Source organism: Globicephala melas, unplaced genomic scaffold (assembly GCF_963455315.2).
Source record: "Globicephala melas unplaced genomic scaffold, mGloMel1.2 SCAFFOLD_417, whole genome shotgun sequence".
Classification (NCBI taxonomy): domain Eukaryota; kingdom Metazoa; phylum Chordata; class Mammalia; order Artiodactyla; family Delphinidae; genus Globicephala; species Globicephala melas.
In genome coordinates, this window is record NW_027207586.1 from 161,992 (window position 1) to 186,484 (window position 24,493).

The window sequence follows — 24,493 nt, forward strand, 5'->3', positions numbered from 1 at the left end:
TGGCTTCCTGCAATAAGAAGCCAGTGTCCCCTTCTTGGCCTGAGGGTCCCTTTGGTTTAGTGGCCACAGTTCTGCCAGCAGGCCCCTCCTGGTCCTATACCATGCACTAAGTACATCTGCAGCTGCAGACTCCAAACCCCTGGTCTCTGGGCACCTCCTCTGTGTCTCAGCTGTCCCTGTCCACAGAGAGCCTCATACAAGAAGTTGCTTCCAAACTGGGAGGTTCCACATCTGGGCAGGTCCAGCTCCAGGCCCAGTGAAGGGCATGAAGAAGGCTGAGGCTCTGGACTCCAGCCAGGCCTTCAGCAGGCCTCTGAGGCCAAGGTCTTCCTAGTCTCAAGAGGGGCCAAGAGACGCAATGTGTCATTTGAACAAGTGAGTCAGCGGGCGGTGAGCGAATGAATGACCGCTCGAGGGGATGTATGCCGGCCACCGGGCCCTGTTTGACTGTCCAGGCTCAGCTTACCTGACCCTGGTTACCAGGGAATGCCACTCTGGGCCCTCCTTTTCATCCCCCTCCCTCACTGTGACCTCACCACCTGCCCCATTATGACCCAGTCTGGCTCCCAGTTAAAACTGGAGGGCAGAGGGCCCAGGCAGTCCTGGGACCAACGGCCATGGGTGAGCGAAACTACTACCGAGCCGAGCCGTTCACTGGCCCCATCCCCAGGAAATGCCAGGAGCAAGGATACTCAATTCTTCTGATCCCGGTCAGCTTCATCTTGCTCAACGTGGGGATCAACATGGTGACTATGGTCAGGGCAGGATCTGTGCAGCGCGGTTGGGGGAGCCCTGGGGTCTTGAAGGGGCTGAGGTGGGAGGGCTGCTGGGGTGTGACCGGGACAAGGGTTGGATTTCAGGGCTCACCCTGCTCCCGGCCTCCCCCCTCCCCTTCTTCCCTCAACTCTGGAGGCATCTGAAGAGATTCTTGCGGGCACTTTTCAATCGTATTTTCCACAAAGGTGAGTGGGCGCCGGCGTGGGTTCAGGGGATGTGGGCCTGTCCCCTTTCTTCTATCCCTGCCTTGATTCTCAGCCCCTCAGGAACCCAGGCCCTGACCCATCTCGCCTTTCCCCACAGACAAGCAAGCCAGCTGTGTAGGCACCCATCGCATGTGCATGCGCTGCTCCGTGGATCCCAAGAACCTGTGCTCAAGAGTTTCTTCCCACTTCTGCCATCGCCCAAGCTTCCTGCTCGGGCAGGTAAACCCACCTTGACTACTGCCTGCAGCGGGGCTCGGCGGGGGCGGAGCCGGCGGCCCCCCCGCCGCGGGCGAGTAAAGGAGAAGGCGGGCGGAGCGGGAGGCAAAAAGCCTACAGCACCCGGTATTCCCAGGCGGTCTCCCATCCAAGTACTAACCAGGCCCGACCCTGCTTAGCTTCCGAGATCAGACGAGATCGGGCGCGTTCAGGGTGGTATGGCCGTAGACGGGGGCGGGGCGCCGCGGGCGGCCTCTTGAGGCCCAGTTTCGCTGGCGCTGGCGCCTTAACGCCAGCCTGGCGGCCGGCCCGCCCCGGCAGGGCCCCCTCGCCCGCCCAGGCAGGGGCAACGGAGGTCTCGGGTATCGGGCGGCGGCGGAGGGTTTGGCGACCACCTCCCAGCCCAGGGCGGCCGTGACCCAGCAAACCCTTCGGCGCTTGGCGCCCCGCCCAAGATCCCGCACGTCGCTCACAGGGACGTGGCCCCGGAGGCTTCAGGGCCCGGGGCCCGCGGTCCCTTGGGCATCGGCCCTGCCCGCCCACGCGGCCCTAGGCGCAGCCCGGCCGCAGCCCGGGCCGGCCCTCCTGCCCGACAGCAGCTGGCCCGAAGCCACTGGGAGCCACCATTGAGTCGCCACGGCCCCTCAGCCCCGGCAAGGCCACCCTTGCCCCCACACCCCCCGCCGAGCTCAGGACCCCGCCCCTGGTGGCCGGCAGGCCCGGGGAAGCGGCCCCTGCCCTCGATCCCGCTCCCGCACCCGGCCGCGGTGACACGCCAGAGGGGCGGGGTGGGGGGGGGCTTTTGTCGGAGGGAGCTGTGGAGGGACACACCGGCACACAGGTGGCGGCGCCGGGGCTGGGCGCCGGTGGGGGCGGCCAGGTGCAGGTCGAGGGGCTCGCGGGCCGAAAGGACGGCAACTGGGCCCGCGGCGGAGTCTGGGTCCGGGCCAGCCACCCCGGGAGCGTCTGGGGTGCGCCTGCCTTCCAGGGCCGCCTGGCCGGCCGGGCCGGCGGGGAGCGACCCCGCCGGCGCGCGCCGTGGTGGGAGGGGCCTGAGGAGGTGGGGCCTGCAGCGGGGCCCGGCGGGGGCGGAGCCGGCGGCCCCCGCCGCGGGCGAGTAAAGGAGAAGGCGGGCGGAGCGGGAGGCAAAAAGCCTACAGCACCCGGTATTCCCAGGCGGTCTCCCATCCAAGTACTAACCAGGCCCGACCCTGCTTAGCTTCCGAGATCAGACGAGATCGGGCGCGTTCAGGGTGGTATGGCCGTAGACGGGGGCGGGGGGCCGCGGGCGGCCTCTTGAGGCCCAGTTTCGCTGGCGCTGGCGCCTTAACGCCAGCCTGGCGGCCGGCCCGCCCCGGCAGGGCCCCCTCGCCCGCCCAGGCAGGGGCAACGGAGGTCTCGGGTATCGGGCGGCGGCGGAGGGTTTGGCGACCACCTCCCAGCCCAGGGCGGCCGTGACCCAGCAAACCCTTCGGCGCTTGGCGCCCCGCCCAAGATCCCGCACGTCGCTCACAGGGACGTGGCCCCGGAGGCTTCAGGGCCCGGGGCCCGCGGTCCCTTGGGCATCGGCCCTGCCCGCCCACGCGGCCCTAGGCGCAGCCCGGCCGCAGCCCGGGCCGGCCCTCCTGCCCGACAGCAGCTGGCCCGAAGCCACTGGGAGCCACCATTGAGTCGCCACGGCCCCTCAGCCCCGGCAAGGCCACCCTTGCCCCCACACCCCCCGCCGAGCTCAGGACCCCGCCCCTGGTGGCCGGCAGGCCCGGGGAAGCGGCCCCTGCCCTCGATCCCGCTCCCGCACCCGGCCGCGGTGACACGCCAGAGGGGCGGGGTGGGGGGGGGCTTTTGTCGGAGGGAGCTGTGGAGGGACACACCGGCACACAGGTGGCGGCGCCGGGGCTGGGCGCCGGTGGGGGCGGCCAGGTGCAGGTCGAGGGGCTCGCGGGCCGAAAGGACGGCAACTGGGCCCGCGGCGGAGTCTGGGTCCGGGCCAGCCACCCCGGGAGCGTCTGGGGTGCGCCTGCCTTCCAGGGCCGCCTTCTGGCCGCCTGGCCGGCCGGGCCGGCGGGGAGCGACCCCGCCGGCGCGCGCCGTGGTGGGAGGGGCCTGAGGAGGTGGGGCCTGCAGCGGGGCCCGGCGGGGGCGGAGCCGGCGGCCCCCGCCGCGGGCGAGTAAAGGAGAAGGCGGGCGGAGCGGGAGGCAAAAAGCCTACAGCACCCGGTATTCCCAGGCGGTCTCCCATCCAAGTACTAACCAGGCCCGACCCTGCTTAGCTTCCGAGATCAGACGAGATCGGGCGCGTTCAGGGTGGTATGGCCGTAGACGGGGGCGGGGGGCCGCGGGCGGCCTCTTGAGGCCCAGTTTCGCTGGCGCTGGCGCCTTAACACCAGCCTGGCGGCCGGCCCGCCCCGGCAGGGCCCCCTCGCCCGCCCAGGCAGGGGCAACGGAGGTCTCGGGTATCGGGCGGCGGCGGAGGGTTTGGCGACCACCTCCCAGCCCAGGGCGGCCGTGACCCAGCAAACCCTTCGGCGCTTGGCGCCCCGCCCAAGATCCCGCACGTCGCTCACAGGGACGTGGCCCCGGAGGCTTCAGGGCCCGGGGCCCGCGGTCCCTTGGGCATCGGCCCTGCCCGCCCACGCGGCCCTAGGCGCAGCCCGGCCGCAGCCCGGGCCGGCCCTCCTGCCCGACAGCAGCTGGCCCGAAGCCACCGGGAGCCACCATTGAGTCGCCACGGCCCCTCAGCCCCGGCAAGGCCACCCTTGCCCCCACACCCCCCGCCGAGCTCAGGACCCCGCCCCTGGTGGCCGGCAGGCCCGGGGAAGCGGCCCCTGCCCTCGATCCCGCTCCCGCACCCGGCCGCGGTGACACGCCAGAGGGGCGGGGTGGGGGGGGCTTTTGTCGGAGGGAGCTGTGGAGGGACACACCGGCACACAGGTGGCGGCGCCGGGGCTGGGCGCCGGTGGGGGCGGCCAGGTGCAGGTCGAGGGGCTCGCGGGCCGAAAGGACGGCAACTGGGCCCGCGGCGGAGTCTGGGTCTGGAGGGCTCTGAGCCTCCATCCGCTCTGGTGCCTCGGGTCTACCGGCCCGACGCCTGGTAGCGCGACACCCCACCGGCCCACAGACGTAGCCTCCCCAGCTGTGCTCACAGCGAGTCCAACCGCAGCCTGCATCCCTCCACGGGACACTTGGATTACTCCCGCGATCCCCACGAGGTGCGGCACCCGGCGGCCGAATGGGCTGAGATCCTGCCCTTGCGGCGCCCTGTGGCCACCTCCGCCTCCCTCACGGTACTGGCCGAGGCCTCGGACCAGCGGGCCCCGGCTCCCAGCTCAGCGCTGCTCCTCCGCCCCTCTCACCTCCTGCCCGACGTCCAGGCTACCGAGCACCCTCCACCCCCGCCCACCTTCATGCCACTCAGCCGGAACCCGGGAGGCAATGCCAACTACCAGGTGTATGACAGTCTGGTGCTGAAGCGGCAACCGCAGGAGGGCCAAGCGCGGGCCAACTCGCTGCTACCTTCCACCTCGGCCTCCAGGCCCTCTCTGCACGGGAGCCAGACTGGGAAAATGAACTTACCAGCAGCAAGTGGGGGCAGGGGCAGGGGGCGGCAGGGCATGGAGAGAGGAATAAAGAGCGCCAGAGTCCAGGAAACATTGGTGGTCTGTGGCTTGGAAGCGCCACTCCTTCTGCCAGCCTGGGTCCCTGCGCTTGGCTTCCTGCAATAAGAAGCCAGTGTCCCCTTCTTGGCCTGAGGGTCCCTTTGGTTTAGTGGCCACAGTTCTGCCAGCAGGCCCCTCCTGGTCCTATACCATGCACTAAGTACATCTGCAGCTGCAGACTCCAAACCCCTGGTCTCTGGGCACCTCCTCTGTGTCTCAGCTGTCCCTGTCCACAGAGAGCCTCATACAAGAAGTTGCTTCCAAACTGGGAGGTTCCACATCTGGGCAGGTCCAGCTCCAGGCCCAGTGAAGGGCATGAAGAAGGCTGAGGCTCTGGACTCCAGCCAGGCCTTCAGCAGGCCTCTGAGGCCAAGGTCTTCCTAGTCTCAAGAGGGGCCAATAGACGCAATGTGTCATTTGAACAAGTGAGTCAGCGGGCGGTGAGCGAATGAATGACCGCTCGAGGGGATGTATGCCGGCCACCGGGCCCTGTTTGACTGTCCAGGCTCAGCTTACCTGACCCTGGTTACCAGGGAATGCCACTCTGGGCCCTCCTTTTCATCCCCCTCCCTCACTGTGACCTCACCACCTGCCCCATTATGACCCAGTCTGGCTCCCAGTTAAAACTGGAGGGCAGAGGGCCCAGGCAGTCCTGGGACCAACGGCCATGGGTGAGCGAAACTACTACCGAGCCGAGCCGTTCACTGGCCCCATCCCCAGGAAATGCCAGGAGCAAGGATACTCAATTCTTCTGATCCCGGTCAGCTTCATCTTGCTCAACGTGGGGATCAACATGGTGACTATGGTCAGGGCAGGATCTGTGCAGCGCGGTTGGGGGAGCCCTGGGGTCTTGAAGGGGCTGAGGTGGGAGGGCTGCTGGGGTGTGACCGGGACAAGGGTTGGATTTCAGGGCTCACCCTGCTCCCGGCCTCCCCCCTCCCCTTCTTCCCTCAACTCTGGAGGCATCTGAAGAGATTCTTGCGGGCACTTTTCAATCGTATTTTCCACAAAGGTGAGTGGGCGCCGGCGTGGGTTCAGGGGATGTGGGCCTGTCCCCTTTCTTCTATCCCTGCCTTGATTCTCAGCCCCTCAGGAACCCAGGCCCTGACCCATCTCGCCTTTCCCCACAGACAAGCAAGCCAGCTGTGTAGGCACCCATCGCATGTGCATGCGCTGCTCCGTGGATCCCAAGAACCTGTGCTCAAGAGTTTCTTCCCACTTCTGCCATCGCCCAAGCTTCCTGCTCGGGCAGGTAAACCCACCTTGACTACTGCCTGCAGCGGGGCTCGGCGGGGGCGGAGCCGGCGGCCCCCCCGCCGCGGGCGAGTAAAGGAGAAGGCGGGCGGAGCGGGAGGCAAAAAGCCTACAGCACCCGGTATTCCCAGGCGGTCTCCCATCCAAGTACTAACCAGGCCCGACCCTGCTTAGCTTCCGAGATCAGACGAGATCGGGCGCGTTCAGGGTGGTATGGCCGTAGACGGGGGCGGGGGGCCGCGGGCGGCCTCTTGAGGCCCAGTTTCGCTGGCGCTGGCGCCTTAACGCCAGCCTGGCGGCCGGCCCGCCCCGGCAGGGCCCCCTCGCCCGCCCAGGCAGGGGCAACGGAGGTCTCAGGTATCGGGCGGCGGCGGAGGGTTTGGCGACCACCTCCCAGCCCAGGGCGGCCGTGACCCAGCAAACCCTTCGGCGCTTGGCGCCCCGCCCAAGATCCCGCACGTCGCTCACAGGGACGTGGCCCCGGAGGCTTCAGGGCCCGGGGCCCGCGGTCCCTTGGGCATCGGCCCTGCCCGCCCACGCGGCCCTAGGCGCAGCCCGGCCGCAGCCCGGGCCGGCCCTCCTGCCCGACAGCAGCTGGCCCGAAGCCACTGGGAGCCACCATTGAGTCGCCACGGCCCCTCAGTCCCGGCAAGGCCACCCTTGCCCCCACACCCCCCGCCGAGCTCAGGACCCCGCCCCTGGTGGCCGGCAGGCCCGGGGAAGCGGCCCCTGCCCTCGATCCCGCTCCCGCACCCGGCCGCGGTGACACGCCAGAGGGGCGGGGTGGGGGGGGCTTTTGTCGGAGGGAGCTGTGGAGGGACACACCGGCACACAGGTGGCGGCGCCGGGGCTGGGCGCCGGTGGGGGCGGCCAGGTGCAGGTCGAGGGGCTCGCGGGCCGAAAGGACGGCAACTGGGCCCGCGGCGGAGTCTGGGTCCGGGCCAGCCACCCCGGGAGCGTCTGGGGTGCGCCTGCCTTCCAGGGCCGCCTTCTGGCCGCCTGGCCGGCCGGGCCGGCGGGGAGCGACCCCGCCGGCGCGCGCCGTGGTGGGAGGGGCCTGAGGAGGTGGGGCCTGCAGCGGGGCCCGGCGGGGGCGGAGCCGGCGGCCCCCGCCGCGGGCGAGTAAAGGAGAAGGCGGGCGGAGCGGGAGGCAAAAAGCCTACAGCACCCGGTATTCCCAGGCGGTCTCCCATCCAAGTACTAACCAGGCCCGACCCTGCTTAGCTTCCGAGATCAGACGAGATCGGGCGCGTTCAGGGTGGTATGGCCGTAGACGGGGGCGGGGGGCCGCGGGCGGCCTCTTGAGGCCCAGTTTCGCTGGCGCTGGCGCCTTAACGCCAGCCTGGCGGCCGGCCCGCCCCGGCAGGGCCCCCTCGCCCGCCCAGGCAGGGGCAACGGAGGTCTCGGGTATCGGGCGGCGGCGGAGGGTTTGGCGACCACCTCCCAGCCCAGGGCGGCCGTGACCCAGCAAACCCTTCGGCGCTTGGCGCCCCGCCCAAGATCCCGCACGTCGCTCACAGGGACGTGGCCCCGGAGGCTTCAGGGCCCGGGGCCCGCGGTCCCTTGGGCATCGGCCCTGCCCGCCCACGCGGCCCTAGGCGCAGCCCGGCCGCAGCCCGGGCCGGCCCTCCTGCCCGACAGCAGCTGGCCCGAAGCCACTGGGAGCCACCATTGAGTCGCCACGGCCCCTCAGCCCCGGCAAGGCCACCCTTGCCCCCACACCCCCCGCCGAGCTCAGGACCCCGCCCCTGGTGGCCGGCAGGCCCGGGGAAGCGGCCCCTGCCCTCGATCCCGCTCCCGCACCCGGCCGCGGTGACACGCCAGAGGGGCGGGGTGGGGGGGGGCTTTTGTCGGAGGGAGCTGTGGAGGGACACACCGGCACACAGGTGGCGGCGCCGGGGCTGGGCGCCGGTGGGGGCGGCCAGGTGCAGGTCGAGGGGCTCGCGGGCCGAAAGGACGGCAACTGGGCCCGCGGCGGAGTCTGGGTCCGGGCCAGCCACCCCGGGAGCGTCTGGGGTGCGCCTGCCTTCCAGGGCCGCCTTCTGGCCGCCTGGCCGGCCGGGCCGGCGGGGAGCGACCCCGCCGGCGCGCGCCGTGGTGGGAGGGGCCTGAGGAGGTGGGGCCTGCAGCGGGGCCCGGCGGGGGCGGAGCCGGCGGCCCCCGCCGCGGGCGAGTAAAGGAGAAGGCGGGCGGAGCGGGAGGCAAAAAGCCTACAGCACCCGGTATTCCCAGGCGGTCTCCCATCCAAGTACTAACCAGGCCCGACCCTGCTTAGCTTCCGAGATCAGACGAGATCGGGCGCGTTCAGGGTGGTATGGCCGTAGACGGGGGCGGGGGGCCGCGGGCGGCCTCTTGAGGCCCAGTTTCGCTGGCGTTGGCGCCTTAACGCCAGCCTGGCGGCCGGCCCGCCCCGGCAGGGCCCCCTCGCCCGCCCAGGCAGGGGCAACGGAGGTCTCGGGTATCGGGCGGCGGCGGAGGGTTTGGCGACCACCTCCCAGCCCAGGGCGGCCGTGACCCAGCAAACCCTTCGGCGCTTGGCGCCCCGCCCAAGATCCCGCACGTCGCTCACAGGGACGTGGCCCCGGAGGCTTCAGGGCCCGGGGCCCGCGGTCCCTTGGGCATCGGCCCTGCCCGCCCACGCGGCCCTAGGCGCAGCCCGGCCGCAGCCCGGGCCGGCCCTCCTTCCCGACAGCAGCTGGCCCGAAGCCACTGGGAGCCACCATTGAGTCGCCACGGCCCCTCAGCCCCGGCAAGGCCACCCTTGCCCCCACACCCCCCGCCGAGCTCAGGACCCCGCCCCTGGTGGCCGGCAGGCCCGGGGAAGCGGCCCCTGCCCTCGATCCCGCTCCCGCACCCGGCCGCGGTGACACGCCAGAGGGGCGGGGTGGGGGGGGCTTTTGTCGGAGGGAGCTGTGGAGGGACACACCGGCACACAGGTGGCGGAGCCGGGGCTGGGCGCCGGTGGGGGCGGCCAGGTGCAGGTCGAGGGGCTCGCGGGCCGAAAGGACGGCAACTGGGCCCGCGGCGGAGTCTGGGTCCGGGCCAGCCACCCCGGGAGCGTCTGGGGTGCGCCTGCCTTCCAGGGCCGCCTTCTGGCCGCCTGGCCGGCCGGGCCGGCGGGGAGCGACCCCGCCGGCGCGCGCCGTGTTGGGAGGGGCCTGAGGAGGTGGGGCCTGCAGCGGGGCCCGGCGGAGGCGGAGCCGGCGGCCCCCGCCGCGGGCGAGTAAAGGAGAAGGCGGGCGGAGCGGGAGGCAAAAAGCCTACAGCACCCGGTATTCCCAGGCGGTCTCCCATCCAAGTACTAACCAGGCCCGACCCTGCTTAGCTTCCGAGATCAGACGAGATCGGGCGCGTTCAGGGTGGTATGGCCGTAGACGGGGGCGGGGGGCCGCGGGCGGCCTCTTGAGGCCCAGTTTCGCTGGCGCTGGCGCCTTAACGCCAGCCTGGCGGCCGGCCCGCCCCGGCAGGGCCCCCTCGCCCGCCCAGGCAGGGGCAACGGAGGTCTCGGGTATCGGGCGGCGGCGGAGGGTTTGGCGACCACCTCCCAGCCCAGGGCGGCCGTGACCCAGCAAACCCTTCGGCGCTTGGCGCCCCGCCCAAGATCCCGCACGTCGCTCACAGGGACGTGGCCCCGGAGGCTTCAGGGCCCGGGGCCCGCGGTCCCTTGGGCATCGGCCCTGCCCGCCCACGCGGCCCTAGGCGCAGCCCGGCCGCAGCCCGGGCCGGCCCTCCTGCCCGACAGCAGCTGGCCCGAAGCCACCGGGAGCCACCATTGAGTCGCCACGGCCCCTCAGCCCCGGCAAGGCCACCCTTGCCCCCACACCCCCCGCCGACTCAGGACCCCGCCCCTGGTGGCCGGCAGGCCCGGGGAAGCGGCCCCTGCCCTCGATCCCGCTCCCGCACCCGGCCGCGGTGACACGCCAGAGGGGCGGGGTGGGGGTGGGGCTTTTGTCGGAGGGAGCTGTGGAGGGACACACCGGCACACAGGTGGCGGCGCCGGGGCTGGGCGCCGGTGGGGGCGGCCAGGTGCAGGTCGAGGGGCTCGCGGGCCGAAAGGACGGCAACTGGGCCCATGGCGGAGTCTGGGTCTGGAGGGCTCTGAGCCTCCATCCGCTCTGGTGCCTCGGGTCTACCGGCCCGACGCCTGGTAGCGCGACACCCCACCGGCCCACAGACGTAGCCTCCCCAGCTGTGCTCACAGCGAGTCCAACCGCAGCCTGCATCCCTCCACGGGACACTTGGATTACTCCCGCGATCCCCACGAGGTGCGGCACCCGGCGGCCGAATGGGCTGAGATCCTGCCCTTGCGGCGCCCTGTGGCCACCTCCGCCTCCCTCACGGTACTGGCCGAGGCCTCGGACCAGCGGGCCCCGGCTCCCAGCTCAGCGCTGCTCCTCCGCCCCTCTCACCTCCTGCCCGACGTCCAGGCTACCGAGCACCCTCCACCCCCGCCCACCTTCATGCCACTCAGCCGGAACCCGGGAGGCAATGCCAACTACCAGGTGTATGACAGTCTGGTGCTGAAGCGGCAACCGCAGGAGGGCCAAGCGCGGGCCAACTCGCTGCTACCTTCCACCTCGGCCTCCAGGCCCTCTCTGCACGGGAGCCAGACTGGGAAAATGAACTTACCAGCAGCAAGTGGGGGCAGGGGCAGGGGGCGGCAGGGCATGGAGAGAGGAATAAAGAGCGCCAGAGTCCAGGAAACATTGGTGGTCTGTGGCTTGGAAGCGCCACTCCTTCTGCCAGCCTGGGTCCCTGCGCTTGGCTTCCTGCAATAAGAAGCCAGTGTCCCCTTCTTGGCCTGAGGGTCCCTTTGGTTTAGTGGCCACAGTTCTGCCAGCAGGCCCCTCCTGGTCCTATACCATGCACTAAGTACATCTGCAGCTGCAGACTCCAAACCCCTGGTCTCTGGGCACCTCCTCTGTGTCTCAGCTGTCCCTGTCCACAGAGAGCCTCATACAAGAAGTTGCTTCCAAACTGGGAGGTTCCACATCTGGGCAGGTCCAGCTCCAGGCCCAGTGAAGGGCATGAAGAAGGCTGAGGCTCTGGACTCCAGCCAGGCCTTCAGCAGGCCTCTGAGGCCAAGGTCTTCCTAGTCTCAAGAGGGGCCAAGAGACGCAATGTGTCATTTGAACAAGTGAGTCAGCGGGCGGTGAGCGAATGAATGACCGCTCGAGGGGATGTATGCCGGCCACCGGGCCCTGTTTGACTGTCCAGGCTCAGCTTACCTGACCCTGGTTACCAGGGAATGCCACTCTGGGCCCTCCTTTTCATCCCCCTCCCTCACTGTGACCTCACCACCTGCCCCATTATGACCCAGTCTGGCTCCCAGTTAAAACTGGAGGGCAGAGGGCCCAGGCAGTCCTGGGACCAACGGCCATGGGTGAGCGAAACTACTACCGAGCCGAGCCGTTCACTGGCCCCATCCCCAGGAAATGCCAGGAGCAAGGATACTCAATTCTTCTGATCCCGGTCAGCTTCATCTTGCTCAACGTGGGGATCAACATGGTGACTATGGTCAGGGCAGGATCTGTGCAGCGCGGTTGGGGGAGCCCTGGGGTCTTGAAGGGGCTGAGGTGGGAGGGCTGCTGGGGTGTGACCGGGACAAGGGTTGGATTTCAGGGCTCACCCTGCTCCCGGCCTCCCCCCTCCCCTTCTTGCCTCAACTCTGGAGGCATCTGAAGAGATTCTTGCGGGCACTTTTCAATCGTATTTTCCACAAAGGTGAGTGGGCGCCGGCGTGGGTTCAGGGGATGTGGGCCTGTCCCCTTTCTTCTATCCCTGCCTTGATTCTCAGCCCCTCAGGAACCCAGGCCCTGACCCATCTCGCCTTTCCCCACAGACAAGCAAGCCAGCTGTGTAGGCACCCATCGCATGTGCATGCGCTGCTCCGTGGATCCCAAGAACCTGTGCTCAAGAGTTTCTTCCCACTTCTGCCATCGCCCAAGCTTCCTGCTCGGGCAGGTAAACCCACCTTGACTACTGCCTGCAGCGGGGCTCGGCGGGGGCGGAGCCGGCGGCCCCCCCGCCGCGGGCGAGTAAAGGAGAAGGCGGGCGGAGCGGGAGGCAAAAAGCCTACAGCACCCGGTATTCCCAGGCGGTCTCCCATCCAAGTACTAACCAGGCCCGACCCTGCTTAGCTTCCGAGATCAGACGAGATCGGGCGCGTTCAGGGTGGTATGGCCGTAGACGGGGGCGGGGCGCCGCGGGCGGCCTCTTGAGGCCCAGTTTCGCTGGCGCTGGCGCCTTAACGCCAGCCTGGCGGCCGGCCCGCCCCGGCAGGGCCCCCTCGCCCGCCCAGGCAGGGGCAACGGAGGTCTCGGGTATCGGGCGGCGGCGGAGGGTTTGGCGACCACCTCCCAGCCCAGGGCGGCCGTGACCCAGCAAACCCTTCGGCGCTTGGCGCCCCGCCCAAGATCCCGCACGTCGCTCACAGGGACGTGGCCCCGGAGGCTTCAGGGCCCGGGGCCCGCGGTCCCTTGGGCATCGGCCCTGCCCGCCCACGCGGCCCTAGGCGCAGCCCGGCCGCAGCCCGGGCCGGCCCTCCTGCCCGACAGCAGCTGGCCCGAAGCCACCGGGAGCCACCATTGAGTCGCCACGGCCCCTCAGCCCCGGCAAGGCCACCCTTGCCCCCACACCCCCCGCCGACTCAGGACCCCGCCCCTGGTGGCCGGCAGGCCCGGGGAAGCGGCCCCTGCCCTCGATCCCGCTCCCGCACCCGGCCGCGGTGACACGCCAGAGGGGCGGGGTGGGGGTGGGGCTTTTGTCGGAGGGAGCTGTGGAGGGACACACCGGCACACAGGTGGCGGCGCCGGGGCTGGGCGCCGGTGGGGGCGGCCAGGTGCAGGTCGAGGGGCTCGCGGGCCGAAAGGACGGCAACTGGGCCCATGGCGGAGTCTGGGTCTGGAGGGCTCTGAGCCTCCATCCGCTCTGGTGCCTCGGGTCTACCGGCCCGACGCCTGGTAGCGCGACACCCCACCGGCCCACAGACGTAGCCTCCCCAGCTGTGCTCACAGCGAGTCCAACCGCAGCCTGCATCCCTCCACGGGACACTTGGATTACTCCCGCGATCCCCACGAGGTGCGGCACCCGGCGGCCGAATGGGCTGAGATTCTGCCCTTGCGGCGCCCTGTGGCCACCTCCGCCTCCCTCACGGTACTGGCCGAGGCCTCGGACCAGCGGGCCCCGGCTCCCAGCTCAGCGCTGCTCCTCCGCCCCTCTCACCTCCTGCCTGACGTCCAGGCTACCGAGCACCCTCCACCCCCGCCCACCTTCATGCCACTCAGCCGGAACCCGGGAGGCAATGCCAACTACCAGGTGTATGACAGTCTGGTGCTGAAGCGGCAACCGCAGGAGGGCCAAGCGCGGGCCAACTCGCTGCTACCTTCCACCTCGGCCTCCAGGCCCTCTCTGCACGGGAGCCAGACTGGGAAAATGAACTTACCAGCAGCAAGTGGGGGCAGGGGCAGGGGGCGGCAGGGCATGGAGAGAGGAATAAAGAGCGCCAGAGTCCAGGAAACATTGGTGGTCTGTGGCTTGGAAGCGCCACTCCTTCTGCCAGCCTGGGTCCCTGCGCTTGGCTTCCTGCAATAAGAAGCCAGTGTCCCCTTCTTGGCCTGAGGGTCCCTTTGGTTTAGTGGCCACAGTTCTGCCAGCAGGCCCCTCCTGGTCCTATACCATGCACTAAGTACATCTGCAGCTGCAGACTCCAAACCCCTGGTCTCTGGGCACCTCCTCTGTGTCTCAGCTGTCCCTGTCCACAGAGAGCCTCATACAAGAAGTTGCTTCCAAACTGGGAGGTTCCACATCTGGGCAGGTCCAGCTCCAGGCCCAGTGAAGGGCATGAAGAAGGCTGAGGCTCTGGACTCCAGCCAGGCCTTCAGCAGGCCTCTGAGGCCAAGGTCTTCCTAGTCTCAAGAGGGGCCAAGAGACGCAATGTGTCATTTGAACAAGTGAGTCAGCGGGCGGTGAGCGAATGAATGACCGCTCGAGGGGATGTATGCCGGCCACCGGGCCCTGTTTGACTGTCCAGGCTCAGCTTACCTGACCCTGGTTACCAGGGAATGCCACTCTGGGCCCTCCTTTTCATCCCCCTCCCTCACTGTGACCTCACCACCTGCCCCATTATGACCCAGTCTGGCTCCCAGTTAAAACTGGAGGGCAGAGGGCCCAGGCAGTCCTGGGACCAACGGCCATGGGTGAGCGAAACTACTACCGAGCCGAGCCGTTCACTGGCCCCATCCCCAGGAAATGCCAGGAGCAAGGATACTCAATTCTTCTGATCCCGGTCAGCTTCATCTTGCTCAACGTGGGGATCAACATGGTGACTATGGTCAGGGCAGGATCTGTGCAGCGCGGTTGGGGGAGCCCTGGGGTCTTGAAGGGGCTGAGGTGGGAGGGCTGCTGGGGTGTGACCGGGACAAGGGTTGGATTTCAGGGCTCACCCTGCTCCCGGCCTCCCCCCTCCCCTTCTTGCCTCAACTCTGGAGGCATCTGAAGAGATTCTTGCGGGCACTTTTCAATCGTATTTTCCACAAAGGTGAGTGGGCGCCGGCGTGGGTTCAGGGGATGTGGGCCTGTCCCCTTTCTTCTATCCCTGCCTTGATTCTCAGCCCCTCAGGAACCCAGGCCCTGACCCATCTCGCCTTTCCCCACAGACAAGCAAGCCAGCTGTGTAGGCACCCATCGCATGTGCATGCGCTGCTCCGTGGATCCCAAGAACCTGTGCTCAAGAGTTTCTTCCCACTTCTGCCATCGCCCAAGCTTCCTGCTCGGGCAGGTAAACCCACCTTGACTACTGCCTGCAGCGGGGCTCGGCGGGGGCGGAGCCGGCGGCCCCCCCGCCGCGGGCGAGTAAAGGAGAAGGCGGGCGGAGCGGGAGGCAAAAAGCCTACAGCACCCGGTATTCCCAGGCGGTCTCCCATCCAAGTACTAACCAGGCCCGACCCTGCTTAGCTTCCGAGATCAGACGAGATCGGGCGCGTTCAGGGTGGTATGGCCGTAGACGGGGGCGGGGGGCCGCGGGCGGCCTCTTGAGGCCCAGTTTCGCTGGCGCTGGCGCCTTAACGCCAGCCTGGCGGCCGGCCCGCCCCGGCAGGGCCCCCTCGCCCGCCCAGGCAGGGGCAACGGAGGTCTCGGGTATCGGGCGGCGGCGGAGGGTTTGGCGACCACCTCCCAGCCCAGGGCGGCCGTGACCCAGCAAACCCTTCGGCGCTTGGCGCCCCGCCCAAGATCCCGCACGTCGCTCACAGGGACGTGGCCCCGGAGGCTTCAGGGCCCGGGGCCCGCGGTCCCTTGGGCATCGGCCCTGCCCGCCCACGCGGCCCTAGGCGCAGCCCGGCCGCAGCCCGGGCCGGCCCTCCTGCCCGACAGCAGCTGGCCCGAAGCCACCGGGAGCCACCATTGAGTCGCCACGGCCCCTCAGCCCCGGCAAGGCCACCCTTGCCCCCACACCCCCCGCCGAGCTCAGGACCCCGCCCCTGGTGGCCGGCAGGCCCGGGGAAGCGGCCCCTGCCCTCGATCCCGCTCCCGCACCCGGCCGCGGTGACACGCCAGAGGGGCGGGGTGGGGGGGGGCTTTTGACGGAGGGAGCTGTGGAGGGACACACCGGCACACAGGTGGCGGCGCCGGGGCTGGGCGCCGGTGGGGGCGGCCAGGTGCAGGTCGAGGGGCTCGCGGGCCGAAAGGACGGCAACTGGGCCCATGGCGGAGTCTGGGTCTGGAGGGCTCTGAGCCTCCATCCGCTCTGTTGCCTCGGGTCTACCGGCCCGACGCCTGGTAGCGCGACACCCCACCGGCCCAGAGACGTAGCCTCCCCAGCTGTGCTCACAGCGAGTCCAACCGCAGCCTGCATCCCTCCACGGGACACTTGGATTACTCCCGCGATCCCCACGAGGTGCGGCACCCGGCGGCCGAATGGGCTGAGATCCTGCCCTTGCGGCGCCCTGTGGCCACCTCCGCCTCCCTCACGGTACTGGCCGAGGCCTCGGACCAGCGGGCCCCGGCTCCCAGCTCAGCGCTGCTCCTCCGCCCCTCTCACCTCCTGCCCGACGTCCAGGCTACCGAGCACCCTCCACCCCCGCCCACCTTCATGCCACTCAGCCGGAACCCGGGAGGCAATGCCAACTACCAGGTGTATGACAGTCTGGTGCTGAAGCGGCAACCGCAGGAGGGCCAAGCGCGGGCCAACTCGCTGCTACCTTCCACCTCGGCCTCCAGGCCCTCTCTGCACGGGAGCCAGACTGGGAAAATGAACTTACCAGCAGCAAGTGGGGGCAGGGGCAGGGGGCGGCAGGGCATGGAGAGAGGAATAAAGAGCGCCAGAGTCCAGGAAACATTGGTGGTCTGTGGCTTGGAAGCGCCACTCCTTCTGCCAGCCTGGGTCCCTGCGCTTGGCTTCCTGCAATAAGAAGCCAGTGTCCCCTTCTTGGCCTGAGGGTCCCTTTGGTTTAGTGGCCACAGTTCTGCCAGCAGGCCCCTCCTGGTCCTATACCATGCACTAAGTACATCTGCAGCTGCAGACTCCAAACCCCTGGTCTCTGGGCACCTCCTCTGTGTCTCAGCTGTCCCTGTCCACAGAGAGCCTCATACAAGAAGTTGCTTCCAAACTGGGAGGTTCCACATCTGGGCAGGTCCAGCTCCAGGCCCAGTGAAGGGCATGAAGAAGGCTGAGGCTCTGGACTCCAGCCAGGCCTTCAGCAGGCCTCTGAGGCCAAGGTCTTCCTAGTCTCAAGAGGGGCCAAGAGACGCAATGTGTCATTTGAACAAGTGAGTCAGCGGGCGGTGAGCGAATGAATGACCGCTCGAGGGGATGTATGCCGGCCACCGGGCCCTGTTTGACTGTCCAGGCTCAGCTTACCTGACCCTGGTTACCAGGGAATGCCACTCTGGGCCCTCCTTTTCATCCCCCTCCCTCACTGTGACCTCACCACCTGCCCCATTATGACCCAGTCTGGCTCCCAGTTAAAACTGGAGGGCAGAGGGCCCAGGCAGTCCTGGGACCAACGGCCATGGGTGAGCGAAACTACTACCGAGCCGAGCCGTTCACTGGCCCCATCCCCAGGAAATGCCAGGAGCAAGGATACTCAATTCTTCTGATCCCGGTCAGCTTCATCTTGCTCAACGTGGGGATCAACATGGTGACTATGGTCAGGGCAGGATCTGTGCAGCGCGGTTGGGGGAGCCCTGGGGTCTTGAAGGGGCTGAGGTGGGAGGGCTGCTGGGGTGTGACCGGGACAAGGGTTGGATTTCAGGGCTCACCCTGCTCCCGGCCTCCCCCCTCCCCTTCTTGCCTCAACTCTGGAGGCATCTGAAGAGATTCTTGCGGGCACTTTTCAATCGTATTTTCCACAAAGGTGAGTGGGCGCCGGCGTGGGTTCAGGGGATGTGGGCCTGTCCCCTTTCTTCTATCCCTGCCTTGATTCTCAGCCCCTCAGGAACCCAGGCCCTGACCCATCTCGCCTTTCCCCACAGACAAGCAAGCCAGCTGTGTAGGCACCCATCGCATGTGCATGCGCTGCTCCGTGGATCCCAAGAACCTGTGCTCAAGAGTTTCTTCCCACTTCTGCCATCGCCCAAGCTTCCTGCTCGGGCAGGTAAACCCACCTTGACTACTGCCTGCAGCGGGGCTCGGCGGGGGCGGAGCCGGCGGCCCCCCCGCCGCGGGCGAGTAAAGGAGAAGGCGGGCGGAGCGGGAGGCAAAAAGCCTACAGCACCCGGTATTCCCAGGCGGTCTCCCATCCAAGTACTAACCAGGCCCGACCCTGCTTAGCTTCCGAGATCAGACGAGATCGGGCGCGTTCAGGGTGGTATGGCCGTAGACGGGGGCGGGGGGCCGCGGGCGGCCTCTTGAGGCCCAGTTTCGCTGGCGCTGGCGCCTTAACGCCAGCCTGGCGGCCGGCCCGCCCCGGCAGGGCCCCCTCGCCCGCCCAGGCAGGGGCAACGGAGGTCTCGGGTATCGGGCGGCGGCGGAGGGTTTGGCGACCACCTCCCAGCCCAGGGCGGCCGTGACCCAGCAAACCCTTCGGCGCTTGGCGCCCCGCCCAAGATCCCGCACGTCGCTCACAGGGACGTGGCCCCGGAGGCTTCAGGGCCCGGGGCCCGCGGTCCCTTGGGCATCGGCCCTGCCCGCCCACGCGGCCCTAGGCGCAGCCCGGCCGCAGCCCGGGCCGGCCCTCCTGCCCGACAGCAGCTGGCCCGAAGCCACCGGGAGCCACCATTGAGTCGCCACGGCCCCTCAGCCCCGGCAAGGCCACCCTTGCCCCCACACCCCCCGCCGAGCTCAGGACCCCGCCCCTGGTGGCCGGCAGGCCCGGGGAAGCGGCCCCTGCCCTCGATCCCGCTCCCGCACCCGGCCGCGGTGACACGCCAGAGGGGCGGGGTGGGGGGGGGCTTTTGTCGGAGGGAGCTGTGGAGGGACACACCGGCACACAGGTGGCGGCGCCGGGGCTGGGCGCCGGTGGGGGCGGCCAGGTGCAGGTCGAGGGGCTCGCGGGCCGAAAGGACGGCAACTGGGCCCGCGGCGGAGTCTGGGTCCGGGCCAGCCACCCCGGGAGCGTCTGGGGTGCGCCTGCCTTCCAGGGCCGCCTTCTGGCCGCCTGGCCGGCCGGGCCGGCGGGGAGCGACCCCGCCGGCGCGCGCCGTGGTGGGAGGGGCCTGAGGAGGTGGGGCCTGCAGCGGGGCCCGGAGGGGGCGGAGCCGGCGGCCCCCGCCGCGGGCGAGTAAAGGAGAAGGCGGGCGGAGCGGGAGGCAAAAAGCCTACAGCACCCGGTATTCCCAGGCGGTCTCCCATCCAAGTACTAACCAGGCCCGACCCTGCTTAGCTTCCGAGATCAGACGAGATCGGGCGCGTTCAGGGTGGTATGGCCGTAGACGGGGGCGGGGGGCCGCGGGCGGCCTCTTGAGGCCCAGTTTCGCTGGCGCTGGCGCCTTAACGCCAGCCTGGCGGCCGGCCCGCCCCGGCAGGGCCCCCTCGCCCGCCCAGGCAGGGGCAACGGAGGTCTCGGGTATCGGGCGGCGGCGGAGGGTTTGGCGACCACCTCCCAGCCCAGGGCGGCCGTGACCCAGCAAACCCTTCGGCGCTTGGCGCCCCGCCCAAGATCCCGCACGTCGCTCACAGGGACGTGGCCCCGGAGGCTTCAGGGCCCGGGGCCCGCGGTCCCTTGGGCATCGGCCCTGCCCGCCCACGCGGCCCTAGGCGCAGCCCGGCCGCAGCCCGGGCCGGCCCTCCTGCCCGACAGCAGCTGGCCCGAAGCCACCGGGAGCCACCATTGAGTCGCCACGGCCCCTCAGCCCCGGCAAGGCCACCCTTGCCCCCACACCCCCCGCCGAGCTCAGGACCCCGCCCCTGGTGGCCGGCAGGCCCGGGGAAGCGGCCCCTGCCCTCGATCCCGCTCCCGCACCCGGCCGCGGTGACACGCCAGAGGGGCGGGGTGGGGGGGGGCTTTTGACGGAGGGAGCTGTGGAGGGACACACCGGCACACAGGTGGCGGCGCCGGGGCTGGGCGCCGGTGGGGGCGGCCAGGTGCAGGTCGAGGGGCTCGCGGGCCGAAAGGACGGCAACTGGGCCCATGGCGGAGTCTGGGTCTGGAGGGCTCTGAGCCTCCATCCGCTCTGGTGCCTCGGGTCTACCGGCCCGACGCCTGGTAGCGCGACACCCCACCGGCCCACAGACGTAGCCTCCCCAGCTGTGCTCACAGCGAGTCCAACCGCAGCCTGCATCCCTCCACGGGACACTTGGATTACTCCCGCGATCCCCACGAGGTGCGGCACCCGGCGGCCGAATGGGCTGAGATCCTGCCCTTGCGGCGCCCTGTGGCCACCTCCGCCTCCCTCACGGTACTGGCCGAGGCCTCGGACCAGCGGGCCCCGGCTCCCAGCTCAGCGCTGCTCCTCCGCCCCTCTCACCTCCTGCCCGACGTCCAGGCTACCGAGCACCCTCCACCCCCGCCCACCTTCATGCCACTCAGCCGGAACCCGGGAGGCAATGCCAACTACCAGGTGTATGACAGTCTGGTGCTGAAGCGGCAACCGCAGGAGGGCCAAGCGCGGGCCAACTCGCTGCTACCTTCCACCTCGGCCTCCAGGCCCTCTCTGCACGGGAGCCAGACTGGGAAAATGAACTTACCAGCAGCAAGTGGGGGCAGGGGCAGGGGGCGGCAGGGCATGGAGAGAGGAATAAAGAGCGCCAGAGTCCAGGAAACATTGGTGGTCTGTGGCTTGGAAGCGCCACTCCTTCTGCCAGCCTGGGTCCCTGCGCTTGGCTTCCTGCAATAAGAAGCCAGTGTCCCCTTCTTGGCCTGAGGGTCCCTTTGGTTTAGTGGCCACAGTTCTGCCAGCAGGCCCCTCCTGGTCCTATACCATGCACTAAGTACATCTGCAGCTGCAGACTCCAAACCCCTGGTCTCTGGGCACCTCCTCTGTGTCTCAGCTGTCCCTGTCCACAGAGAGCCTCATACAAGAAGTTGCTTCCAAACTGGGAGGTTCCACATCTGGGCAGGTCCAGCTCCAGGCCCAGTGAAGGGCATGAAGAAGGCTGAGGCTCTGGACTCCAGCCAGGCCTTCAGCAGGCCTCTGAGGCCAAGGTCTTCCTAGTCTCAAGAGGGGCCAAGAGACGCAATGTGTCATTTGAACAAGTGAGTCAGCGGGCGGTGAGCGAATGAATGACCGCTCGAGGGGATGTATGCCGGCCACCGGGCCCTGTTTGACTGTCCAGGCTCAGCTTACCTGACCCTGGTTACCAGGGAATGCCACTCTGGGCCCTCCTTTTCATCCCCCTCCCTCACTGTGACCTCACCACCTGCCCCATTATGACCCAGTCTGGCTCCCAGTTAAAACTGGAGGGCAGAGGGCCCAGGCAGTCCTGGGACCAACGGCCATGGGTGAGCGAAACTACTACCGAGCCGAGCCGTTCACTGGCCCCATCCCCAGGAAATGCCAGGAGCAAGGATACTCAATTCTTCTGATCCCGGTCAGCTTCATCTTGCTCAACGTGGGGATCAACATGGTGACTATGGTCAGGGCAGGATCTGTGCAGCGCGGTTGGGGGAGCCCTGGGGTCTTGAAGGGGCTGAGGTGGGAGGGCTGCTGGGGTGTGACCGGGACAAGGGTTGGATTTCAGGGCTCACCCTGCTCCCGGCCTCCCCCCTCCCCTTCTTGCCTCAACTCTGGAGGCATCTGAAGAGATTCTTGCGGGCACTTTTCAATCGTATTTTCCACAAAGGTGAGTGGGCGCCGGCGTGGGTTCAGGGGATGTGGGCCTGTCCCCTTTCTTCTATCCCTGCCTTGATTCTCAGCCCCTCAGGAACCCAGGCCCTGACCCATCTCGCCTTTCCCCACAGACAAGCAAGCCAGCTGTGTAGGCACCCATCGCATGTGCATGCGCTGCTCCGTGGATCCCAAGAACCTGTGCTCAAGAGTTTCTTCCCACTTCTGCCATCGCCCAAGCTTCCTGCTCGGGCAGGTAAACCCACCTTGACTACTGCCTGCAGCGGGGCTCGGCGGGGGCGGAGCCGGCGGCCCCCCAGCCGCGGGCGAGTAAAGGAGAAGGCGGGCGGAGCGGGAGGCAAAAAGCCTACAGCACCCGGTATTCCCAGGCGGTCTCCCATCCAAGTACTAACCAGGCCCGACCCTGCTTAGCTTCCGAGATCAGACGAGATCGGGCGCGTTCAGGGTGGTATGGCCGTAGACGGGGGCGGGGGGCCGCGGGCGGCCTCTTGAGGCCCAGTTTCGCTGGCGCTGGCGCCTTAACGCCAGCCTGGCGGCCGGCCCGCCCCGGCAGGGCCCCCTCGCCCGCCCAGGCAGGGGCAACGGAGGTCTCGGGTATCGGGCGGCGGCGGAGGGTTTGGCGACCACCTCCCAGCCCAGGGCGGCCGTGACCCAGCAAACCCTTCGGCGCTTGGCGCCCCGCCCAAGATCCCGCACGTCGCTCACAGGGACGTGGCCCCGGAGGCTTCAGGGCCCGGGGCCCGCGGTCCCTTGGGCATCGGCCCTGCCCGCCCACGCGGCCCTAGGCGCAGCCCGGCCGCAGCCCGGGCCGGCCCTCCTGCCCGACAGCAGCTGGCCCGAAGCCACCGGGAGCCACCATTGAGTCGCCACGGCCCCTCAGCCCCGGCAAGGCCACCCTTGCCCCCACACCCCCCGCCGAGCTCAGGACCCCGCCCCTGGTGGCCGGCAGGCCCGGGGAAGCGGCCCCTGCCCTCGATCCCGCTCCCGCACCCGGCCGCGGTGACACGCCAGAGGGGCGGGGTGGGGTTGGGGCTTTTGTCGGAGGGAGCTGTGGAGGGACACACCGGCACACAGGTGGCGGCGCCGGGGCTGGGCGCCGGTGGGGGCGGCCAGGTGCAGGTCGAGGGGCTCGCGGGCCGAAAGGACGGCAACTGGGCCCATGGCGGAGTCTGGGTCTGGAGGGCTCTGAGCCTCCATCCGCTCTGGTGCCTCGGGTCTACCGGCCCGACGCCTGGTAGCGCGACACCCCACCGGCCCACAGACGTAGCCTCCCCAGCTGTGCTCACAGCGAGTCCAACCGCAGCCTGCATCCCTCCACGGGACACTTGGATTACTCCCGCGATCCCCACGAGGTGCGGCACCCGGCGGCCGAATGGGCTGAGATCCTGCCCTTGCGGCGCCCTGTGGCCACCTCCGCCTCCCTCACGGTACTGGCCGAGGCCTCGGACCAGCGGGCCCCGGCTCCCAGCTCAGCGCTGCTCCTCCGCCCCTCTCACCTCCTGCCCGACGTCCAGGCTACCGAGCACCCTCCACCCCCGCCCACCTTCATGCCACTCAGCCGGAACCCGGGAGGCAATGCCAACTACCAGGTGTATGACAGTCTGGTGCTGAAGCGGCAACCGCAGGAGGGCCAAGCGCGGGCCAACTCGCTGCTACCTTCCACCTCGGCCTCCAGGCCCTCTCTGCACGGGAGCCAGACTGGGAAAATGAACTTACCAGCAGCAAGTGGGGGCAGGGGCAGGGGGCGGCAGGGCATGGAGAGAGGAATAAAGAGCGCCAGAGTCCAGGAAACATTGGTGGTCTGTGGCTTGGAAGCGCCACTCCTTCTGCCAGCCTGGGTCCCTGCGCTTGGCTTCCTGCAATAAGAAGCCAGTGTCCCCTTCTTGGCCTGAGGGTCCCTTTGGTTTAGTGGCCACAGTTCTGCCAGCAGGCCCCTCCTGGTCCTATACCATGCACTAAGTACATCTGCAGCTGCAGACTCCAAACCCCTGGTCTCTGGGCACCTCCTCTGTGTCTCAGCTGTCCCTGTCCACAGAGAGCCTCATACAAGAAGTTGCTTCCAAACTGGGAGGTTCCACATCTGGGCAGGTCCAGCTCCAGGCCCAGTGAAGGGCATGAAGAAGGCTGAGGCTCTGGACTCCAGCCAGGCCTTCAGCAGGCCTCTGAGGCCAAGGTCTTCCTAGTCTCAAGAGGGGCCAAGAGACGCAATGTGTCATTTGAACAAGTGAGTCAGCGGGCGGTGAGCGAATGAATGACCGCTCGAGGGGATGTATGCCGGCCACCGGGCCCTGTTTGACTGTCCAGGCTCAGCTTACCTGACCCTGGTTACCAGGGAATGCCACTCTGGGCCCTCCTTTTCATCCCCCTCCCTCACTGTGACCTCACCACCTGCCCCATTATGACCCAGTCTGGCTCCCAGTTAAAACTGGAGGGCAGAGGGCCCAGGCAGTCCTGGGACCAACGGCCATGGGTGAGCGAAACTACTACCGAGCCGAGCCGTTCACTGGCCCCATCCCCAGGAAATGCCAGGAGCAAGGATACTCAATTCTTCTGATCCCGGTCAGCTTCATCTTGCTCAACGTGGGGATCAACATGGTGACTATGGTCAGGGCAGGATCTGTGCAGCGCGGTTGGGGGAGCCCTGGGGTCTTGAAGGGGCTGAGGTGGGAGGGCTGCTGGGGTGTGACCGGGACAAGGGTTGGATTTCAGGGCTCACCCTGCTCCCGGCCTCCCCCCTCCCCTTCTTGCCTCAACTCTGGAGGCATCTGAAGAGATTCTTGCGGGCACTTTTCAATCGTATTTTCCACAAAGGTGAGTGGGCGCCGGCGTGGGTTCAGGGGATGTGGGCCTGTCCCCTTTCTTCTATCCCTGCCTTGATTCTCAGCCCCTCAGGAACCCAGGCCCTGACCCATCTCGCCTTTCCCCACAGACAAGCAAGCCAGCTGTGTAGGCACCCATCGCATGTGCATGCGCTGCTCCGTGGATCCCAAGAACCTGTGCTCAAGAGTTTCTTCCCACTTCTGCCATCGCCCAAGCTTCCTGCTCGGGCAGGTAAACCCACCTTGACTACTGCCTGCAGCGGGGCTCGGCGGGGGCGGAGCCGGCGGCCCCCCCGCCGCGGGCGAGTAAAGGAGAAGGCGGGCGGAGCGGGAGGCAAAA

At 68.6% G+C, this 24,493-nt stretch overlaps 12 non-coding genes across 12 annotated transcripts; all 12 read right to left on the minus strand.

Moving 5' to 3' along the window:
- Nucleotides 1-1,310: 1,310 nt before the first annotated feature.
- Nucleotides 1,311-1,429, minus strand: LOC132596016 (5S ribosomal RNA). Its single transcript, XR_009562122.1, has one exon. It is a non-coding gene; the product is annotated as a 5S ribosomal RNA (ribosomal RNA).
- Nucleotides 1,430-2,350: 921 nt separating this feature from the next.
- On the minus strand, nucleotides 2,351-2,469 carry LOC132596018 (5S ribosomal RNA). Its single transcript, XR_009562124.1, has one exon. It is a non-coding gene; the product is annotated as a 5S ribosomal RNA (ribosomal RNA).
- Nucleotides 2,470-3,401: 932 nt separating this feature from the next.
- On the minus strand, nucleotides 3,402-3,520 carry LOC132596019 (5S ribosomal RNA). Its single transcript, XR_009562125.1, has one exon. It is a non-coding gene; the product is annotated as a 5S ribosomal RNA (ribosomal RNA).
- Nucleotides 3,521-6,215: 2,695 nt separating this feature from the next.
- Nucleotides 6,216-6,334, minus strand: LOC132596020 (5S ribosomal RNA). The gene has a single exon (XR_009562126.1). It is a non-coding gene; the product is annotated as a 5S ribosomal RNA (ribosomal RNA).
- Nucleotides 6,335-7,265: 931 nt separating this feature from the next.
- LOC132596021 (5S ribosomal RNA) lies at nucleotides 7,266-7,384 on the minus strand. The gene has a single exon (XR_009562127.1). It is a non-coding gene; the product is annotated as a 5S ribosomal RNA (ribosomal RNA).
- A 932-nt stretch (nucleotides 7,385-8,316) lies between these two features.
- On the minus strand, nucleotides 8,317-8,435 carry LOC132596022 (5S ribosomal RNA). Its single transcript, XR_009562128.1, has one exon. It is a non-coding gene; the product is annotated as a 5S ribosomal RNA (ribosomal RNA).
- Nucleotides 8,436-9,366: 931 nt separating this feature from the next.
- LOC132596023 (5S ribosomal RNA) lies at nucleotides 9,367-9,485 on the minus strand. Its single transcript, XR_009562129.1, has one exon. It is a non-coding gene; the product is annotated as a 5S ribosomal RNA (ribosomal RNA).
- A 2,696-nt stretch (nucleotides 9,486-12,181) lies between these two features.
- On the minus strand, nucleotides 12,182-12,300 carry LOC132596024 (5S ribosomal RNA). The gene has a single exon (XR_009562130.1). It is a non-coding gene; the product is annotated as a 5S ribosomal RNA (ribosomal RNA).
- Nucleotides 12,301-14,996: 2,696 nt separating this feature from the next.
- Nucleotides 14,997-15,115, minus strand: LOC132596025 (5S ribosomal RNA). Its single transcript, XR_009562131.1, has one exon. It is a non-coding gene; the product is annotated as a 5S ribosomal RNA (ribosomal RNA).
- A 2,696-nt stretch (nucleotides 15,116-17,811) lies between these two features.
- Nucleotides 17,812-17,930, minus strand: LOC132596026 (5S ribosomal RNA). Its single transcript, XR_009562132.1, has one exon. It is a non-coding gene; the product is annotated as a 5S ribosomal RNA (ribosomal RNA).
- A 932-nt stretch (nucleotides 17,931-18,862) lies between these two features.
- On the minus strand, nucleotides 18,863-18,981 carry LOC132596027 (5S ribosomal RNA). The gene has a single exon (XR_009562133.1). It is a non-coding gene; the product is annotated as a 5S ribosomal RNA (ribosomal RNA).
- Nucleotides 18,982-21,677: 2,696 nt separating this feature from the next.
- LOC132596029 (5S ribosomal RNA) lies at nucleotides 21,678-21,796 on the minus strand. Its single transcript, XR_009562135.1, has one exon. It is a non-coding gene; the product is annotated as a 5S ribosomal RNA (ribosomal RNA).
- Between the last annotated feature and the right edge of the window lie 2,697 nt (nucleotides 21,797-24,493).